Source organism: Canis aureus, chromosome 32 (assembly GCF_053574225.1).
Source record: "Canis aureus isolate CA01 chromosome 32, VMU_Caureus_v.1.0, whole genome shotgun sequence".
Classification (NCBI taxonomy): Eukaryota; Metazoa; Chordata; class Mammalia; order Carnivora; family Canidae; genus Canis; species Canis aureus.
Genome location: NC_135642.1, coordinates 9,352,452 through 9,371,317, shown reverse-complemented (window position 1 = coordinate 9,371,317; position 18,866 = coordinate 9,352,452). Strand labels below are relative to the sequence as shown.

The window sequence follows — 18,866 nt, the reverse complement described above, 5'->3', positions numbered from 1 at the left end:
AACTCATAAACCAATAATAAAAAGGCAAAGAAAAACCTCAATAGAAAAATGGGAGAAATATTCACTGCTATTTCACAAAAGATGAAATATGAGTAAAGAATATGTATATAAGATGGTTGGCCTCATTAGCGATTAAGAAAATGTATGTTAAATATATGTTAACTGTAGTGAGATCTCTTTTTATGCGCATCAGATTGGAAAGAAGGAGAAGAGGAAGAAGGGGAGGAGGGAGAGGAGGAGGATAAGAAGAGGAGGAAGAGGAAGAGAAAGAAGCAGAAGAAAAAGAGGAAGAGGAAGAACAGTGCCAAAGTCACCAACTGTTAGAAAGGATGTGGATCAATGGGATAATTTATATACAACTAGCAGGAGTGTAGATTAAAACAATCATTAAAAAGTAATTCATTTTATCTTGGAGTGTTGAATATTTGAATACCAAAAAATTTGGTATTCACTCCTAGATCTATACTCTAAATCTAGAAAATTCTTTGCACATAAAGATCAAGAGACACATATCAGAATGGTTATGGCAGAACTCTTTATAATAGTAACATAATAAATAAGGTAACTCAAAAAGGAAAAGATAAATTGAGTTATATTTGCAATGGAATATCAAGCAGACATAAAAAGGAATGAACTGCTGCCACACTAAAAAATATTAATCTTAAAAATGCAATGTTAGGGGTGCCTGGGTGGCTCAGTTGGTTGAGTGTCCAACCCTGGATTTTGGCTCAGGTCATGATCTCAAGGTTGGGAGATCAAAACCCGTGTCATAAAAAAATAAAACAAAAAAAACCCGTGTCATGCTCTGTGTTGGACAGACACATGACATTCTCTCTGAGAGAGAATGCTTAAGATGCTCTCTCTCCCAACAAACCATGAGAGACTCCTAACTCTGGGAAACAAACAAAGGGGAGGGGAGGTAGGGGGTTGGGGTGACTGGGTGATGGGCACTGAGGTGGGCACTTGATGGGATGAGCACTGGGTGTTATACTATATGTTGGCAAATCGAACTTCAATTTAAAAATAATAATAATAAATAAATAATAAAATGAAAAATTTAAAAATTAAAATTGTAAAAATATTTTAAAAAGATAAAAGAAAGAAAAAAAATATTCTCTCCCTCTGCCTTACCCCCCTGAAAAAAAAGATACAATGTTGAATAAAAAAAGAATCCAGAAAGACTACATTAAGTGTAATGCTATTTTTACTTTTTTAAAGGCAAATGGAACAGGGGATTGTTTAAGAATATAATAACATATAATACAAAGAAAGAGTTTGTAGAGAGAGGTTAAGATGATATATATTAATATATAGGTTATATTTTACATAAATATATATATCATATATATATGAGAGAGAAAGAGAGAGTGAGTTCAGGAATACATGCATATTTTTAAAAATTCAAGATGGTAGTTACCCCTGGAAGAAGCAGCAGAGGGTTAAAAGAAAAGAACACATGCTGATATAAGATGTTCCCTTTCCTAAGTAGGGTGGGACATTCACAAATGTTCCTTTTATTATTATGCTTTGTAACAGCCAAATATGCTACTTGTATGTTTTTGTATGTAACAAATATTTTGCTAAACATAAAATTAAGAAGATAATAAGTGTCCATTCTTAAAATCAGAGTAATGTTATGACTGAGAGAAGGGAATAACAGAAAAGAATGTTAGAAAGCTCAGGCCAGGGCAGCCCGGGGGGGTCAGCGGTTTAGCGCAACCTTCAGTCCAGGGCATGATCCTGGAGACTCAGGGTCGAGGCCCATGTCAGGCTCCCTGCATGAAGCCTGCTTCTCCCTCTGCCTGTGTCTCTGTCTCTCTGTGTGTGTGTGTGTGTGTGTGTGTGTGTGTGTGTGTGTGAGGAATAAATAAATAAAATCTTTAAAAAAAAAAAAAGAAAGAAAGAAAGAAAGAAAGCAAGCAAGCAAGCAAGCAAACTCAGGACAAGAATCCTTGGTTTCAGTGAGGGGAGAAATAGTTATTTGAAAAGGAGAGGGGTGAGAGTAGGGAGGGGCTTCTGAGTGGTCTGTAAAGAAAGAATAAAATGAGGAAAGGAAAGAGAAAGGATGAGAAGAGAGAGGGATAGAGGATTAGAGGAGAGAGTTATTACCAAAGGAAGGAGTAACCACAGAAAATGGATAAAGAGTAACCTTAGCATCAGGAGTAACCAACTGAAGTTCAGAACATAAATATGAAGTGTATGCATTCAAGACTTCTCCTCCTCAAAAATAGACTATTCAATCAGAGGAACAGAAAATAATTAAGGATTAAAATGAAGATTATCATGGAGGTTGTGACAAAAAGTTTAAAAAGTGGTGTGCCTCACCACTCACCAGCTCAGTTGGGAGAGCCTGGGACTCTTGATCTTGGGGTTGTGAGTTCAAGCCCCATGTTGTGTGTAGAGATTACTTAAAAATAAAGTTTTTTTAAAAAAAGTTCAAAAAGCAAGAGAGGCTTTAGATGTTGACTTAAATACATTCATATCCTTCATACTAGGTCCAGGAATCCATTCTGAGAAATAATCCTGAGTTTTGAAAAACTTTATGCACAAAAAGAATGTTCACTATAGAATTGTATATATAAAGAAAAAAATTAGTGCCCAATAATAGTGTAATGGAAAAGTGAATTATGATACTTAATGTAACTGATGATATCTGGATGGATGGTCATAAAAAATTTACATGCTTAACTAGGATGCAAATTTTATACCAAGTACAATCATAACTACATCAAAGGCACTATGCATACAAAAAAATGCAAAGAAATACACTAAAATGTTGACAGCAACTGTTTTTAGATACTTCGTGGGTGATTTTTTTTTCATTTGTCTACTTTTCCACATTGTCAAATTGTCTTTAATGAGTATATATCACTTTCAAAACAGAAAATAAATTTAGAAGATACATTTAATGCTTTAAATTGGGTGGAGTATCAGGTAAATCATGATGTGACTAATGGATTGGCAGAAAATGATAAACAAACCAGAAGTCACAATGAGGGTCATAACGAGGACAAGATAATTTGTTTTAATAGAAAATAAGAGGATAAGAAAGTGGTAGATTAAAACAAAAGAACAAAAAAACCCTCTACATTTGAAATCTTGAAAGTACTTTTAAGTTCCAAGGATAGCTGTAATTGTGGATGGTTAAAATGGAAATATGTGCATACACTTTCTCTCTCTTTCTCTTTCTTTCTCTAAATGTAAATAGGGATGGATTTTGATAGGGGGTAAAAGAGAATGAACCAAGTGAGGATGCTCGGGGTCAGTGGACAAGAGCAATTTGAATGAGAATAAGCCAGGGTTATAGAATTTTTCAGTTTGGACTTCAAAAAACAGACACAAATATTTAGCAGCATTACCATGGCAAAGTAAATTATATACTTAGGCAGCAATTAGCAATTACAATTGAGATGCAAATGACCACCACAAATTTATTTTGTGATGAATATGTAGAAATAACCTCTTTAAGTTGTGTTATATTTATTAATAGGTCTAGTTGTATATGAATGCACCCTGGATTCGGAAATAAATGGGCCTACCTCTATGGGGTTTTCTCCTCCATGCATAGATCCCAACTCATTTTTCAAAGTATCTGTTTATATCTCCAATAAGCTTGGTCTAACTCATTATATAAATAAGGCCTTGCTGGTAAAGCACATTAAGCAATCTTCTTTGAAGGGAACATTTTCCAAGGAGTCTGTGTAAAATATCTTTTAAATGTATCCCACTTTTCCTGTGATACACTCTAGTCACTGAGAGAAACACTATTTAAATGTTTCTAAATTTCCACATATGCCTTGGCCAACCTACCACAGGAAAGTGTAATACATTAATGCATGTGTGGGGTTTTTTTGTTTTGTTTTGTTTTACTACTAATATTTACATTAGTAAGAGCTACATAAATTGATAATCATCAATAATTTGGAAGGATCTGGAAGGCTGAAATATAACTGGGTTGAGACAGACTTCTCTTTGCTAAGACTTGGTTCTGACTCAGGAAAGCCTCTTCTTGGAGTGCTCCCTAACCCACACAGCCTCTCCAAGGATCACATAGTATAGCCATATATCTACTTCCATTCATACAAAATCTGTTGATACACCTACTTTGTCATTCTGTGAACCTGCTGAGGTAGGGAATATATTTAGTTAATTTTTATATGTTAGCACCCATAAGAATTCCTGGAGAATGTTACAAGCTCAGTGAATATTTGCTTGAACGAGTGAATGAAAATAAGAATTAATGATTGAATGATTTCCATCATGCTATTTGTATTATGGAATTACAGAAGGCATGTAGGTTAGAATTAGTTGTTCTGGTCTACATGAATCTATAGCACAGTACTATATTCTACAGAATTATAAAGTTCTTATTTAATCTGTACTGCTAACCCAAAAGTCAGCCTCTATTTGAAAATTAATTCTGGTATACCCTAGATGTCTTAGGAACATTATGATGCCTCCTGGTAAAGCTTCCAATTATGTGTTCATAAATTTGTTTTTAACCTGTCAAGCACACATTGCTCCTTCTGTATCATACCTATTCTATTCTTAGTGAAATCACTGGATTCCAAATCGCAACAGCATGCTTTATTTCAGCAATAATTTAGCAGAGACAAATCCAGTGCTACATGGAAAGATGCTTATTATCTCCTGCACCTCTGCCTCTCACTCATCTAGCCCTTTTCCCAACATCTATGACAAAAGGATCTCCCTCCTCCCTTGTCTGTTGTGCTCAACAAGCTGCTGTAGAAAAAGCAGTGAACTGAGAACTGCCAGTCCAGAGACTCGGCCCCAGGGTTGTTGCTATCTTGAGTTAATTAGACTTTGAATTTGTACCTTAACTGCTTTGGGGCCTCCATTTCCTCATATGTAAAATGAGCGGGTTGCAACAAATGATAATTGTATGTATATATATATATACAACTACAAGTTTTTATTAAGCTTTTACCATATACAAGGAACTATGCTTTGTGCTTTATATACATTATCTCATTTAATTTTAATCCTCCAAACAAGTTTATAAGGTGTATCAGTCAGGGTCCAGCAGGAAACAGATGGTACATACCAAATTGAGTAATTTGAGCAGTGCTTCATTAAGGAACTGTATTAAAAAGGTGTGAGGGCAGCCTGGGTGGCTCAGAGGTTTAGCGCCACCTTCAGCCCAGGGTGTGATCCTGGAAACCCAGGATCCAGTCCCATGTCCAGCTCTCTGCATGGAGCCTGCTTCTCCCTCTGCTTGTGTCTCTGCCTCTCTCTCTGCATCTCTCTGTGTCTCTCATGGATAAATAAATAAAATCTTTAAAAATAAAAAAAAATAAATTAAAAGGTGAGAGCAGGGTGTTAGGAAACCGCAAGGGATGGTGCAGTGCTCAAGGCTGGCAAGGGAGAGGGAAGTGACTACCTGAATCCAGAGAGAGAGCTCTGTGGAAAGGGCTGCTGGGGCTACGGCTGGGCTGTAGCCAGCCCACAGGCACCCTGGAATCCACACTCAGACCGCACTCTACCATTCTGGGCAAACCCAACAGGAATTAAGGGCCAAAGTAGCCTTCTAAAAATGTCCATACCAGCCTCCAGGACCACAGAGGAGGATGGAGAGAATGAAGAGTAGATGTGGAGAGACCAACAGAAAATAGCCAGTAGTATTCAGTATAGATATTCTGATTTATACATGAGATTACTAAGGGTCAAAGAGGTCAGTGACTTACTTAAAGTTACACAATTGACAAGGAAAAGAACCAGGATTCAACCCCTGTCAGTCTCCAGAGCCTGGGCTCCTGACACCTCCTCAGCCTGGGAGTCCCTTTTTGTACCTTCAGGGTTAGAAACAGCCTCTGAAGTGATCTAATTTAGCCATCTCCCTTAGAGATGCTGGAACGAGATGTCTTTCCATTTAGGGTTTGAGCCTTGAAGAGACTTCAAGTCACCTTTGAAAAGCTAGTAGTCTTCCTATTCCTATTCTTATTGTTTATATTCTGACTTGTAATTTTTAGATTTTTTTAAAAGACTTTATTTATTCATTCATGAGAGACACAGAGAGAGAGGGGCAGAGACACAGGCCAGAGGGAGAAGCAGGCTCCATGCAGGGAGCCCGATGTGGGACTTGATCCCCAGACTCCAGGATCACGACCTGGGCCGAAGGCAGACGCTCAACCGTTGAGCCACCCAGGCGTCCCCTGACTTGTAACTTTGGTTTAGAACTCAGATGAGGGCACCTGGGTGACTCAGTTGAGTGGCTGCCTTCAGCTCGGGTCATGATCTCAGGGTCCTGGGATGGAGCCTGGCCAGCGTTGGGCTCCCTGCTCAGAGGGGAGCTTGCTTCTCCCTCTACCTCTGCAACTCCCCTCATTTGTGCTCTCTTTCCCTCTCTCAAATACATATAATGAAATCTTTAAAAAAAAAATGAGACACTGGTATGGACAAAGTTGTTAGACAGTCAAAGAGTATAGCACTTTTTATTATATACATGAAAAAATTTCTTTCTTCTGACATGCTGTTGAAAATAAGCATAATTAAAAGATTCTCCTTTTCCAAAGAATAATGGACCGTATAGTATGGGGAATGGAGAGGGAAATAAACGAATGATTGGATTTTCCTATTTCTCATGCTGGAATTAGAATACAGCCCAAGATCAGGCCTCTTAGATGGCTCAGTTGGTTTAAGCATCTGCCTTCAGCTCAGGTCATGATCCCAGACCCACGTTGGGCTCCCTGCTCAGTGAGCGGGAAGCCTGCTTCTTCCTCTCCCTCTGCCTTCCCTTTGCTTGTGCTGGCTCTCTCTCTCTCAAATAAATAAATTAAATCTTAAACACACACACACACACACACACACACACACACACACATACAGCCCAAGATTATGCTAAGTGTTCCAGAAGACCATGGAAAAAGTGAGCAGAATGGAAGATTTTTAAATGAAGTGAAACCAAAAACTAGCATTAAGCATATTAGTCAGTATCCCTGTGAGGGCCCTTAAGATAAGGAAAGGAAAGGAAATTCTCATACAGTGAATAGTCAGATTGTTAGTTACTCCTTGCATGAGAATTAAATTTGCTTAAGAGGGAAGACTAGTAATTATCTGAGGTCAAGGGGCCCATCCCCAATCTGTCTGCTCCCTTGTCAAATAGAGATAAAAGTCCCACTCAGGACTCAGTACTGGGGAACTCTTCCTGCACAAGCATTTCCTGACCTACAAACAGGTTATTGTCTCAGAAAGTCAGTAACTCAGTGGTTGGGAATATGAAACAAATCTTCTAGAAGCCAGGATGTTATAAAGGGTGACTCAGGGCTAGACCAGTCCTCAACACCCATTTAAACCCAGAATCTAATTCAACTAGCATTGCAAATGCACTTCCTGGTATGAGTCAAGAAGGCAAGTGACAATACTGGGAACTCGGCTTGACCTCATCCCAGGTCAAGTCCTTTACCTGGCCTGTTCTCAGTGCCTCTCAGAGGTCACCATAAGCCCAAGCAAGAATGGAAGCTTCAGTTTCACACAGGCTGGAGTGGTAGATGGGTCAGCTGTCTCTTCCTATTCATGGATTGAGAAGGCTGCTGTGGGTGAACACTAGTGTTTCAGTCTGGATAGGCCTCACCTTGAACTCAAATGTCTTTTTCTTTTCCTATTTTTCTTTAAAAAAAAAAAAGAAGATTGTATTTATTGAGAGAGAGAGAGAGACAGAGACAGAGACACAGGCAGAGGGAGAAGCAGGCTCCATGCAGGGAGCCTGACGTGGGACTTGATCCCAGGTGTCCAGGATCACACCCCGGGTGCTAAAAAACTGCACCACCAGGGAAGCCCTCTATTTTTCTTTTAACACCAGAGTAGGTGATCTATCCTTTATTCCACCTTTGAAAGTAGTAGAATATTTACATTTTTATTTTGCTCACTTGACAAACTTCCCAATTTTAGCAGACCATCTGCCCACAAGTAATGAGGTGCTGTGAGTGAAGAAAAAGGTGGCATTTTAGTTACTTTTCAAAAGCCATCACTGTGGCCTTGAAAGAATACTCTGAGGAGAAAAAGTTCAGTTTAGGACCCAGTTTTAAGTAGCTGGTTAGTCATAAGAAATCTCCCCCAAAACCCAGATATAGGACATATTTTCCATGAAAAGTGATTTTCCTGCCGCCTGAACCCTGGGTATGCAGGTTACTGGATTGTTAGATAATCAGCAGCAGCTTCATCAGGACTCAGTAGTGAGTGGAGATGGGGTTAGGACAAAATGAGGGAAAAGAGAATCCAGTGGGTCCTGCGAAGAGATCCCTCTTTCCAAGCAAGCCCGGGTGTGGAAAAGTCAAAGTTGACTTTATGAGAGTTGGGGGAGGAGGGGCGGTGAAACAGGCTCATCTGTAGGCCTTCCAAAGATGAAGAATTGTGAACTTACCCTAAATTCCCTTTTAAATTAACTTTGATTTAGCAAATCTCCCGGTAACTCCCCCAGGCTGGGGAGATAGAAATAGGCACAAAGTGGTATCTAATAAACCTATCTTTCAGGATAAATGAGTGTTGGGGGAGGTGGAGAAGGAAGAAGGTAAGAGGTAAGGGAGGAAAAATAAGAGAAGGAAGAAAGGAAAGGAGGTAAGAAAGAGCGAGCATTCTGCCAGTTGACTTTATTTCCACACGAATCCACCCACTCTGAGCTTCTGTTGTTGCTTTGTTTATGCAAAGTTGGCGAGGCTAAGACAGAGCGAAGGGCTGAGAGATGCACGCTGCAGAAGATAATGTTTTTAATGTAAATGAAACACACACACGCACACGCGCGCGCACACGCACGCACGCTTGGACCCAGGCAATCCCAGCCTGCAGACCTTGAAAACCGGCCGAGGAGGGCTGGGTGGGAGGCCCAGCGGCGGCGAGCGTGGCCGGGGACCGGCGAGCTCTGGGGAATCTCAGGTTCGGATTAGTGACAACCCAGAAGTCACGCGGGCGGCTGGGGGAGGGAGGCTGGCCGAGGGCTCCGGACTCCCCCGAAGGCAGAGCAGCTTCCCTCGAGGCGCCGGGCGGAGCTGGGCGGACCCGGAGAGGCCTCCGTCCCGGCCCGAGCGCAAGCACCCTGCCCCGAGATGGAGTTTGTCAGCGATCATAAAATGGGGATTGATTATTCCAGCCACCATTGATTAGGGAAGAATGCTTACTGCAGCAGCGGGGGAAAGGTTAAGAGGAAATTGACCTTCTTCTTAGGTGACATAAAGTCATTAGGTAAATGAGATATTCACACCGGAGTTTTAAAAGGTCAAGCGCAATTTTTATGTGCGGCCCCGAGGATCAACCTGGCGCGCGGTCAGGGCAGGACCCCGGGCCTTGCGGGGGCGCGGACCCGCAGGACGCCGACTCCCGCCGCCGGGCCCGGGGTGGGGAGCGGGCGACTGCGTCGCGAGGGTCGTGTGGGCGGCGGCGCGGGCCTGGGAGGCCGCGGGCTCTGCACCTGCCGCGGGACCCGCGGGCGCTTCTGCTAGGCGTGTGCGTGCGGCCCCGAGGTGCGAGGTGCGAGGTGCGAGCTGCGCCGCCCGCCGCCGGCCGGGAGGGCTGTCGGGCCGGGACCCGCCGTCAAAACCCTGACCCGCCCGCCCGCCCGCGTCTCACAGAGCGAAAGTGTGCGTGTGCGAGTGCGTGTGCGTGTGCGTGTCGAGAGAGAGAGACACGTACTTATGCACGTGTTGGTCCCTCTAATGATAGGAATTAATCCTCTTACTTAGGACTAAAAGGTAACGTCGAAGGACGTCCCTTTGATGCGGAAAAGCATCATCTGTGACTCACATTCAGACTGATTAAGGAATCATTGTTACACGCTTTACAAGAAGAGAGTGTTTAATTGAGGGGCATCCGTAATTTTACGGCTTAGCACAAAATTAAACGTCATTAAAAACTCAGAAATTCCAACTGATTTTCCAATTATTTTTATTGTCTGAGCTAATTGTTACACAAGGGTATCGCTTCCCCCAAAGGCATTTAGAAAAAGAAAAGCAACAAAAGGCGGCAGTACCTTTTCCGAATTTTCGCCCCGGAGATTGGGAGCTGTGGGCAGGTACCGGCCAGGTGAGCCCCCTCCCTCCCCGCTGCGTCGGCGCCCGCGCCCCTCCCTCCCCCACGGCAATTCAGCCCTCCCGCCGCCCCCCGCTCGCCCGGAGTCCCTGCCACACCTTGGGACGTGGGAGAGCGGTGGCAGCTCTCCTCTGCAAACCATTACAGCAAGACTGGAAGTATCTGTAGAAGGTTGATGAATTTCTGGAAGTAACACTTGTCATACATGGCGGAGAGATTAAAAAAGCCTAAGTAAACACAGCTCTCCGGGGGCGATCCCTCGAAGCCTCTGCCTCCGAGTGCGTGGCAGGAGGGGGGTAACACGCAGACACGGACTGGGGCATGTTTATAAACGTGCACATGAAGACACAGATGCACACAGCAAACTTTCTTTCGCTTCTTATCTGTTTGTTTTGAGGAAAAGATGGGTATGGAAAAGCTTCTCAGGTGGATTCTGGATTTTTCCCCCCTAAGGCTGAGATTGACGGCACAAAGCCAAGCTATCTTTGTAGGAGTGGCTTCTCTTGATGTCCCTGTATATTTATTTAAATATAACACAAGGTTTATAAAAAGTGCTTCAATGTGATGGAAATGAAAATGCATCCTTACAGCTCATCCAGAAGTGGCCCTGTCTTTCCTATCAGACTTGGAGGGAATCCTAGAAAATAAAAGCACAAAATTAGGCAAAATGTGAATTTATAAATTTCAGTTAGTTTAGAGTGAGTGTGGAGCGATGGGACGTTTGCCTTTCAATGGGTGTCTTAATTTCTCTGTGATTTTTAGGTTAGAGACTTCAGTGGACTCCAACGTTCTATCTGGCTTTCCCATCATCCACCACCACCACCACCACCACCACCACCACCACCACCACCACCCCATAAAATAAATGATTGCCTCTGATCTGACATGCCAGGTGAAAATGGGTAGAATTAAAACTGTCAATTCTCCTTCCAACTTGTGTCTTTTGATTGAGTTCAAAAGCTTTTAAAGGTAAAACGTGCCGATCATTTATATGTATTATTTCTTTTTCTCCTATCACAGCTTCTAAGAAAGAAAACGTATTTATGTTTTCAAATTCATTTTCCCTGGAAGATTTCAGTCTTCCAGGTAATTTGATGATGGACTCTGACACGTGGGAGAACGCCTGCCCGCAAAGCAACAGCCCGGTTTACACAAGTGCACTAAGGAGATACATTGAAGTCCGGTTTTTCCATTTTTCGACCTAACTGGTTTATCTGGAGCTGAGATGTGGATATTTAAACCCGAAGCTTTCCAAATACTACCATACTATTTCGGAGAAAAGGCCAGAGTAGGCACAGTTGAGAAGAAAGGAAGAAGGCTCCCTTTGAAAGTTAGAAATGGTGAAAAAGACATGTAATCCGATGTGGAAAATTGAGTAAAAGAGGCAGTGCACACTTTAGCTTAGGCAAAGATTGCTGAGTCCTTTGAAGAAACTGACACAGATTTTCCAGAGATGGGAGGAAAGAGAGAGATGGGGTGGGGGTTGGGGAATCCTAGGGTGGGCATTTTATGTAAATGAGTAAATTTGAAATGTAGTACAAATCCAGTATAGTAAAGCTGACAGTTCTGACAGTATTGACAACATAAATATATGTTTGAACACTGCACTTTCAGACATTTAACCGATGAAGCAATAAAAAAATTCGACTACAATATTTCAAATAATCGACATTGATGTTTTGATACATCATTTTTATACTCCAAATCAATCTATCACTCTGGGGCTGGTCAATTTTGAGTAAAAATGGGCTGCAATTATTAGCACCTTGGCTAATGATGACCTAATAACAGTCCTCAATTAATTACACCCATACTGTGCTTTCTTCCTTTGGTGTTGGGGAGCTTGGGGGGAGGCAATCCTTGAGCAACAAGACCTATGATTGTTTCATCCCCCTCCTTTCTGTTCCAGGTTTGAGATTAAGGGGAGGGGGGGCAGAATTTCAGATTTAGGAAGGGGTCTTCGGTGATCACAGACACTGCAGGATGAGGTCCCCTCATTTCAAGTGGCCACCAGGTCTGTATTGGAATATTGTTCTCACTTCTACTTTGCCAGGTCAAAACTAAATTTCAGAAAATGCCATTAGAAAGTTGAGTGACTCTAAATCTCCCCCAGGCTTCATAGTCTATCCTCTGTTTCAAGGAGTAGATGGAAGAGAATAGCTCAAAGGGAGAACTGGAGATTTCCCTAGGGCTCAGAGTGTGGTGTGTGTGTCTGCGGGGGGAGGGGGGGGAGATAAGAATTCTAAGAGAGTATCTAAAGCACCCAGTTGGAGTTGAATCTTTCCTTCCTCCCCTACTGCCGGGAACCGTTCTCCACACCCCCGCTGAGGGTTTACAGGCCACCGTTTCAAAGCAAACAACAAAAAAGCCACAATCTGAGAGAAGACTGAGCTCTTCGGGGAGGGCAGGGGGACGTCGGAGAGTCCTGCATCCTCAAGCCTGCCGGCCGCAGTTCCCAAGCGCTGGCCTTCCCCTCTCTGCCCGGTGCGCTCTCCAGTGCATTCTCTCACTCCCACTTTTCTTTCCCGCTCCTCTCCAGATTTGGTGGGTGGCGGGGGCGGGGGGAGGATAGAGCTAGCTGGGTTTGAAAAAGAAATCCTCGACAGGCCCGGGATCCGAAGAAGGCTCGCTGCGCGTGGTGGGGCAGCCCCCGCAGGCGGGGAGCGCGTGGGAGCGCGTGGGTGGAGAGCACGCGCCCAGCTGCCCCCCAAAGGCCAGGCGCCAGCTGCGGCTCCCACCTCTGCGGAGCTCCGACCCTTCCTTAAACTCGCACTGAGCCTCGGCCTCCTGACCCGAAACTTCGCCGGTCTCCACTAGTCGGGATTCCAGTGTCTGATTTCCTTCCTTCAAACTTCACAAATGCAGTTTTAATCCCCTCCAAACCACCGCCAGCTGAGACGCCGGGACTGGAGCAACGTGTCGAACAACATTAAGGTGCCGAACAAAGACACAGGTGGCGAGTGACCCAAGTTGGGTGAAGGTGGGAGCCTCAGGAGGGCTCCTTCGCCAGAGCATCACCTCGCTCCGAGGGTATCAGCCCCTGGCCCGGTCGCTTCCAAAGCCATCTGCGCTGGAAGTGGCGATGGGAGGTGGAAGAGGAGCCGCAGGAGGAAGGAAGAGGGATGGGATCGGGATAGCAGACTGAAGAACCCAGAGAAAGAAAAGGAGAGGGGAAGGACGGGAGGAAGGAAGGGAGCGCGGGAAGGAGCCAGAGATCTGCGAGAGCAAGCGCACGTCGTGTTTGGAGCCCCGCCAGATAGCGCTAGAGGGCTATTTATTGAAATACTTTTCCTTCTGCGAGATGGTGAAGCAGCTAAAATTGGGAGAAATAAGACATAAGAGAGAGTAAAAGGAAAGAAAGTACGATGATCCCACCGCATCTTAGTTAAGAGAATAAACTGCTGGGTACTTTATTAATGGGGCGGGTGGGGGGGGGGATACAGGAGAGAAAACCTAAGTGAGGAAAGGACCAATCAACAAACAAACAAACAAACAAACAAACAAGGTCCCCTCCTATCTCTTGATCCCAACTAGAAAGAGAGTGAGCAAAGTGAACAGGTAAGAAAGGAAGTGTAATTCTTCCTAGTTCAACTCTCAGAGCTGCTGGTACGGGGCTGGGAAGGTCAAGAACAGTTCACAAGGATGAGCTGAGGTTTATAGAGAAGAGATATTTTTAAAGTAATAGATGGCTGCAAGGGGCTGGGGAGGGAGAAGCAAACACATTATTGGAACCGCCAAATAAAATATATATCAAAAATTCCAACTGTCAGCCAGCAGGTCTGGAGCAGAAGAGAGTCCCTCTGCCTTTGTCCCAGTGATGCCGGGCTCAAGGCTGTTTCTGCAGGGCTGCAATCAAACTCCTTGAATAACAATTTATAAATACTCTGGGAAGCTTGGAGAAAAGACCTAGACTACAAAAATTCACTGTTGCATTCACAACTCAAAGAACAGTGAAACAGATGGAAAGAGAAGACCTAGTGACAGAGGTGGAGTCCAGAGAAGAGTGAGGAAGGATAAAACATTTTGATCCTCTTTACTTGCTCAGGTCAGTAGTGCAAGAAAGAAAAAGTTATTTCAAATAATACTTCAAAGTACTGATTTTGTTTTATTCTAAAAACTCTAGTATCTCACACATCCAGCTCCTCATTTAAAATTGCACTTTCCTTCTACCTGAAACATTTTTTTTGAATCAAAGTAACAATATCTTTCTTTGAAATCAGCAAACAGAACCTCCACAAATAAAAATTAACCTTACAGAGAAAAAAAAAAAATCTGCTTAACCCAAAATACTCCAGTTCAAAACATTAACTAAAGTTACAAATAAGATTAAGGTTGGATTTATTTGCTCCTCTAGCAAGCCGTCAATTATTCTAACTATTGTAAGAAGACAAAAAGGATTTAAACCCGGCAATTTTAATACACAGATTAACACTTCACAGTTCTGAGGAATTTGAAGTTATCTGTGCTGAGGACCTATAACTTTCGGGGGGGGGGGGTGGGAGATGAAATAGGCACACAGGCTTCTTAAAGAAGGTGGGCAAATTCACCTAAAACAGAGTCTAGGTTCATAAATGCTCATTTCAAATTAAGTACGCCCTCTAAAGCCAATGCCCTTTAAATTGAGTAACGGTAGTGGGATTCATTTATTCTTTTTAAATTTTAAATGTTACCTCTAATAGCATTCCGTGTTGAAACAAAAAAGAAAAGGAAAAATAGAAAAGAAGCAGTTCTCAGAAGTCTTAGGGATGCTTCAATAAGAAGTGATTAAAAACAGACTAGACTCTTAAATTTGAGAGGCCCCATCCCCCCTCCTATTCACCCCCACCCCATCAGGTCCCCTCCCTTTCACCTCTTTTTTATGCAGTGCCCCACCCCCACTCCAGAGCTAAGTAGCAGATTTGGGATTCTGAAGAAATAGGTTTCAGCATCCATATTTGTTCTGGGGCACTTGTAAAATGCGATTTGTAGAGGGTCTTTAGCCTTCTGATTGTCTTTGAATTGTTTTTACTGAAACAGATCTTTTGCAGTTAATGAGTCCCCACGCAGCTGGACAGCTCCTCTCGGACACTGAGAACTCTAACCCCAAAATGACCCCAATTTGACACCGCAAGATGAAATTTTACCGCCTGTTAAAACCATTTCCAGCCTGGGCAAAAGGAGCTGACTGTTGACGGAGGTGTGTGCCGCCTCCTGCGACCCCCATCTCGTGCCAGTCTCCTGGGCCTGCCCCACCTACTTTTCCTTCACCCCAAATGTGGAAGAACAGAGGAGCCTCGCAGCCTGGATTGGGGGTGCAGAGGCTGAGACTGGAGCATCAGTAATCAGGCTAGAAATCAGAAAGTGTGTGCACCTCCCTGCTTTGGAATCGCTACTGTTGGACTGGCACAATTGGACGAGGTAGGGGAAGATCAGGAAGTTCTTAAATGTTGTTCAGCTTTGTTAATAAAACATCAGCAAGTTGGTGATTAAAAGTAATAGCTTTTTAATTCATCAGATTGGCCAAGACCCGACACCCTGAATCACCTCCAACTTGATCTTGTGTGTAATCTACTGCACTGCGATGCTATTTTACACTTATAGTTTCACAAATGACATGCAACTAGGTAAGTGAAATCTCTTTAGTCGCATGAAATTTGGGGTTCTCCCCTTGAGCAACTGGTGAATTTTTAAATGATGCAGATTTTCCTCCATTAGGGCTTCATTTTTAACACTCTCACACTTTCTTACCTGAGGTCTTTGGAGTTAAAAATGATTGCGGGGTGTTTTTTTTCCCCTTTGACTCTATCTTAAAATGTCCTATTTCTCTCTCCCTCCTACATCAACCAGACCATCCCTGTAGTCTGCTTTAATGTAGCCAGTACAATGCAAAAGAAGTTACAGAATATTAGAAAGTAAGGAAGAAAGGAGTTCAGGTTAAACTGACTTCTGCATCGACCGAATGATTAAAACACATGAAAACCGAGTTTAAGCTTTTTTTCTTTTGTAAAACCCAAGATTATTAAGGAATTATCAACCCATTATGAGTTTAACAACTGTTTGAAAACAATACAAAAATCATCAATCGCTCTGCACTGTTTTTACTCGGATGCACTGCCACGTAAGAAATGTTTGCATTTCTTTTAGATGCTAGTGAAGTTTTTCTAGATAAAGGCTGTGGGGGATGCTAACTCACTTCACAGTATCACTAGGGAGAAAAAAAAAACGGTGGTAGAAGCAGCAGAAGGTAGCAACGTTGAATGTTTAAACTCTGCAACGTAGATGTTTGCTTCGAAGTTGATCTTTACAAAAGCAGCATTTATTAAGGAAACTGAGTTTCTTTTTTTTAAGGGAGAAGTAATTGGCACTCACTATACAGGCTATTTAAAACAACAATAACCCTATTGACGACAATACATACACAATATTGAAAATACGAACAACTGGAAGAATAAAAACTAAAAATCACTATAAACTTCTCAGCTAGTGGCGCTGCACGGGGAACTCGGCTCCAGCAATTTCAAGATCTCTAGCAGACAACGCTCCGCAGGCGAGACCAGATTGTTATTTTTCTCTCATCCTTCCCGAAACCCCAGCTAAACTGAATTCACGTAACTGCCGCTTGAAATAAAATTCTGCAAGACAACTTTTTTCGTGTCCTCTTTCCTTTACTACTCACCTTTTCTTACATGTCGACGAACAACTCAGCAACAAATAAGGAGGATGCTTTTAATCTTGGAGTCCTTCTAGGGAAAAAAATATTGAGGAGGGGTATGTATGGACCCTGCCCACAACCTGCAGGTTTCATACCCGTTGGCTCATACAGGCTTGAAGCCCAGCGTAAAAGTGCTGGAAATCTCGTCTAGACACTCGTCTCCGAAGCTCCAGGCGACCGGCGGTCCCTATATTCTGGTCAACGGGGCCAACACCTCGCGGTCCGCAGCCCCGCTCCCCGGCGTCGCACTAGCCTCGCCTCCGCCAGCCTCTCCGCACTATCTTTATATGTGAGGGCCGACTTCCCGCAGACATCATTGTTATGATGGCTCATTTAATCAAACTGTTTAATTGCTCTGGTAATCACTATCATCATCACAGGTGCTCAATCATTCATTATTTTTGGAGGGCTTTATTGACCTCCGGAGCTCATTCCCCAGCCCTATTAAAACGGGGCCAAATTTTTCCGACTTAGCTTGGAGTCTCAGCAGGCTGATGTCTAAGCTCAGTTGAGTGTTGCCTGAACGCTTACCGTGAGGCAGAGAAGATGGAAAGCCACGCACCCCCTCCCCAAGCTCATCTGGGCGTCTCTCTCTCTCTCTCTCTCTCTCACACACACACACACACACACACACACAACTTTATTTTCCCTGTGCTTCCTTTCCCCCGGGAAGTCGGGTCAAAGTAGCGCGCGGAGAATACCCTACTTTCTACTCTGCAGAATGAATTCAAAGTTGGAGAGGGAATCTGCTGTTGAGGAACAGTCTGTTTTCGATCCTCTGGGCCAGGGCCCGTGCGCCGGGCCAGAGCCGGGAGCTGGGCAGAGGGTGCGCCGGGAGCTCGCCGCGCCGGACCGCGGGGCGGGCTGGAGCCGGGGGGCGGCGGGGGCAGCTGCGCCGCGCGCGCCCGGGGACCGTGACTCCGCCCCCAGCTCGAGGCTCCGAGTGATTGACGCAAGGCCACCGGGAAACCCTCGGCGTCGAGGTGAGGCTGGGTGCAGCTCCAGCCAGGGATTGGGGGAGACGCCGGCCAGAACTACTTTCTTCGCAACCCCTGTGGGATATTTACCTTCCTCCTCCCTCACTCTCCTCCTTTCCCTTTTTGGAAAAGTTCCTTCGGAGTCTTCCCCAAGCGGCTGAATCGCCCAGGACCATTAACACAACCATTAGCTGCAGTTACGGCGCTCCGGCCCCTGCACCCCGGGCGACAGCAAAGCTGGGCAGGGAGTACGGGTCAGTTCTCCTCCTTGCAAGGCGTCTTATCCCTCTCCCTCCCTCCCTCTCCCGTGCTTCTAAGCTCTAAGGGAGCTCTACTTCGGAGGCGCACAGTAGTGGCGCGCGCGCACACACACACACACACACACACACACACACACACTCCTCCTGGCGACTGCAGACAACATCAAACATCCACACGACTCCTCCCCACTTCCTCCCTCCCAATTCCACCGCGGCCCCCAGAGAGTCTCCAGGGTGGCCCTCGTCCACACCGCTGGGAGAGAGCGCTCTCTGATTTAAGCTTAGCTCTTCTCGTCCTGGAAAAAAATAAATGTTGACAACAAGGGTGCTGGACGTGCACAGGGAAGAAAGTACCACTAAAAAAAAAAAAAAAAAAGAAAAGAAAAGAAAAAGAAAGAAAGAAACCACCAAAACCAAAAACCCTCTAGCTCCGGAGTGAGACGGTGTGCAGAGCCTGCTGCCCCTGGATGTGAGCAGAAAGCCTTCAGGGACGCCGGAATCGCCTGGCAGAGGAGTGGGGGCCCGCGAAATTAAAAGGAACAAAAGCAAGAGCGCCATGCCAAACGTCCCCGACGCGACCCCATTAGGCTTGAGCCCGGTGTGATGGGAAAATGAACTAGAAGGAAGTTTGAAAAAAAAATTATATATATATATATATATAAGATCTGAGGCGGTACCGTACTTTCCCTGTGGTTTTCTGCAGTTTTCCTCTCTGCGCTCTCCCTGGCCTCTTCATTCTCTCCCTCTTTCCTGGCTCGCGCGCGCACGCCCGCATGCGCGCGCTCCCGTTCACGCGCGCGCACACACACACACACACACACACACACGCGCGCGCGCGCTCCTCTCCCTCCGGCTCCCCCGCCCCCCCCCCCCCCCCCCGGCCGTCCCCGCGGAGGAGCA

The 18,866-nt window shown here is 44.5% G+C and overlaps 1 protein-coding gene and 3 long non-coding RNA genes across 7 annotated transcripts in view; 2 read left to right on the top strand and 2 right to left on the bottom strand.

Moving 5' to 3' along the window:
* LOC144302962 (uncharacterized) overlaps positions 1 to 12,221 on the top strand; it is a 776,799-nt gene extending 764,578 nt beyond the window's left edge. The window contains exon 10 of the transcript XR_013369976.1: positions 11,059 to 12,221. The gene's annotated coding sequence lies outside the window, so the exon portion shown is untranslated. The remainder of the gene's footprint in view (positions 1 to 11,058) is intronic.
* The window catches only part of LOC144302966 (uncharacterized), a 57,019-nt gene that overhangs the window by 36,549 nt on the left and 1,604 nt on the right, over positions 1 to 18,866 (bottom strand). The window contains exon 1 of one of the 4 annotated variants that reach the window (XR_013370001.1): positions 18,649 to 18,764. The exons of the other annotated variants lie outside the window; for them this stretch is intronic. This is a non-coding gene — a long non-coding RNA (uncharacterized LOC144302966). Of the gene's footprint in view, positions 1 to 18,648; positions 18,765 to 18,866 lie in introns of those variants that run through there. 4 annotated transcript variants of the gene reach the window in all.
* On the bottom strand, positions 9,878 to 18,642 carry LOC144302969 (uncharacterized). Its single transcript, XR_013370007.1, has 2 exons — positions 16,694 to 18,642; positions 9,878 to 10,675 (listed from the first exon to the last, which is right to left on the bottom strand). It is a non-coding gene; the product is annotated as an uncharacterized LOC144302969 (long non-coding RNA).
* On the top strand, positions 12,625 to 16,676 carry LOC144302967 (uncharacterized). The gene is made up of 5 exons (XR_013370005.1): positions 12,625 to 12,972; positions 13,809 to 14,083; positions 15,055 to 15,435; positions 15,533 to 15,641; positions 16,366 to 16,676. It is a non-coding gene; the product is annotated as an uncharacterized LOC144302967 (long non-coding RNA).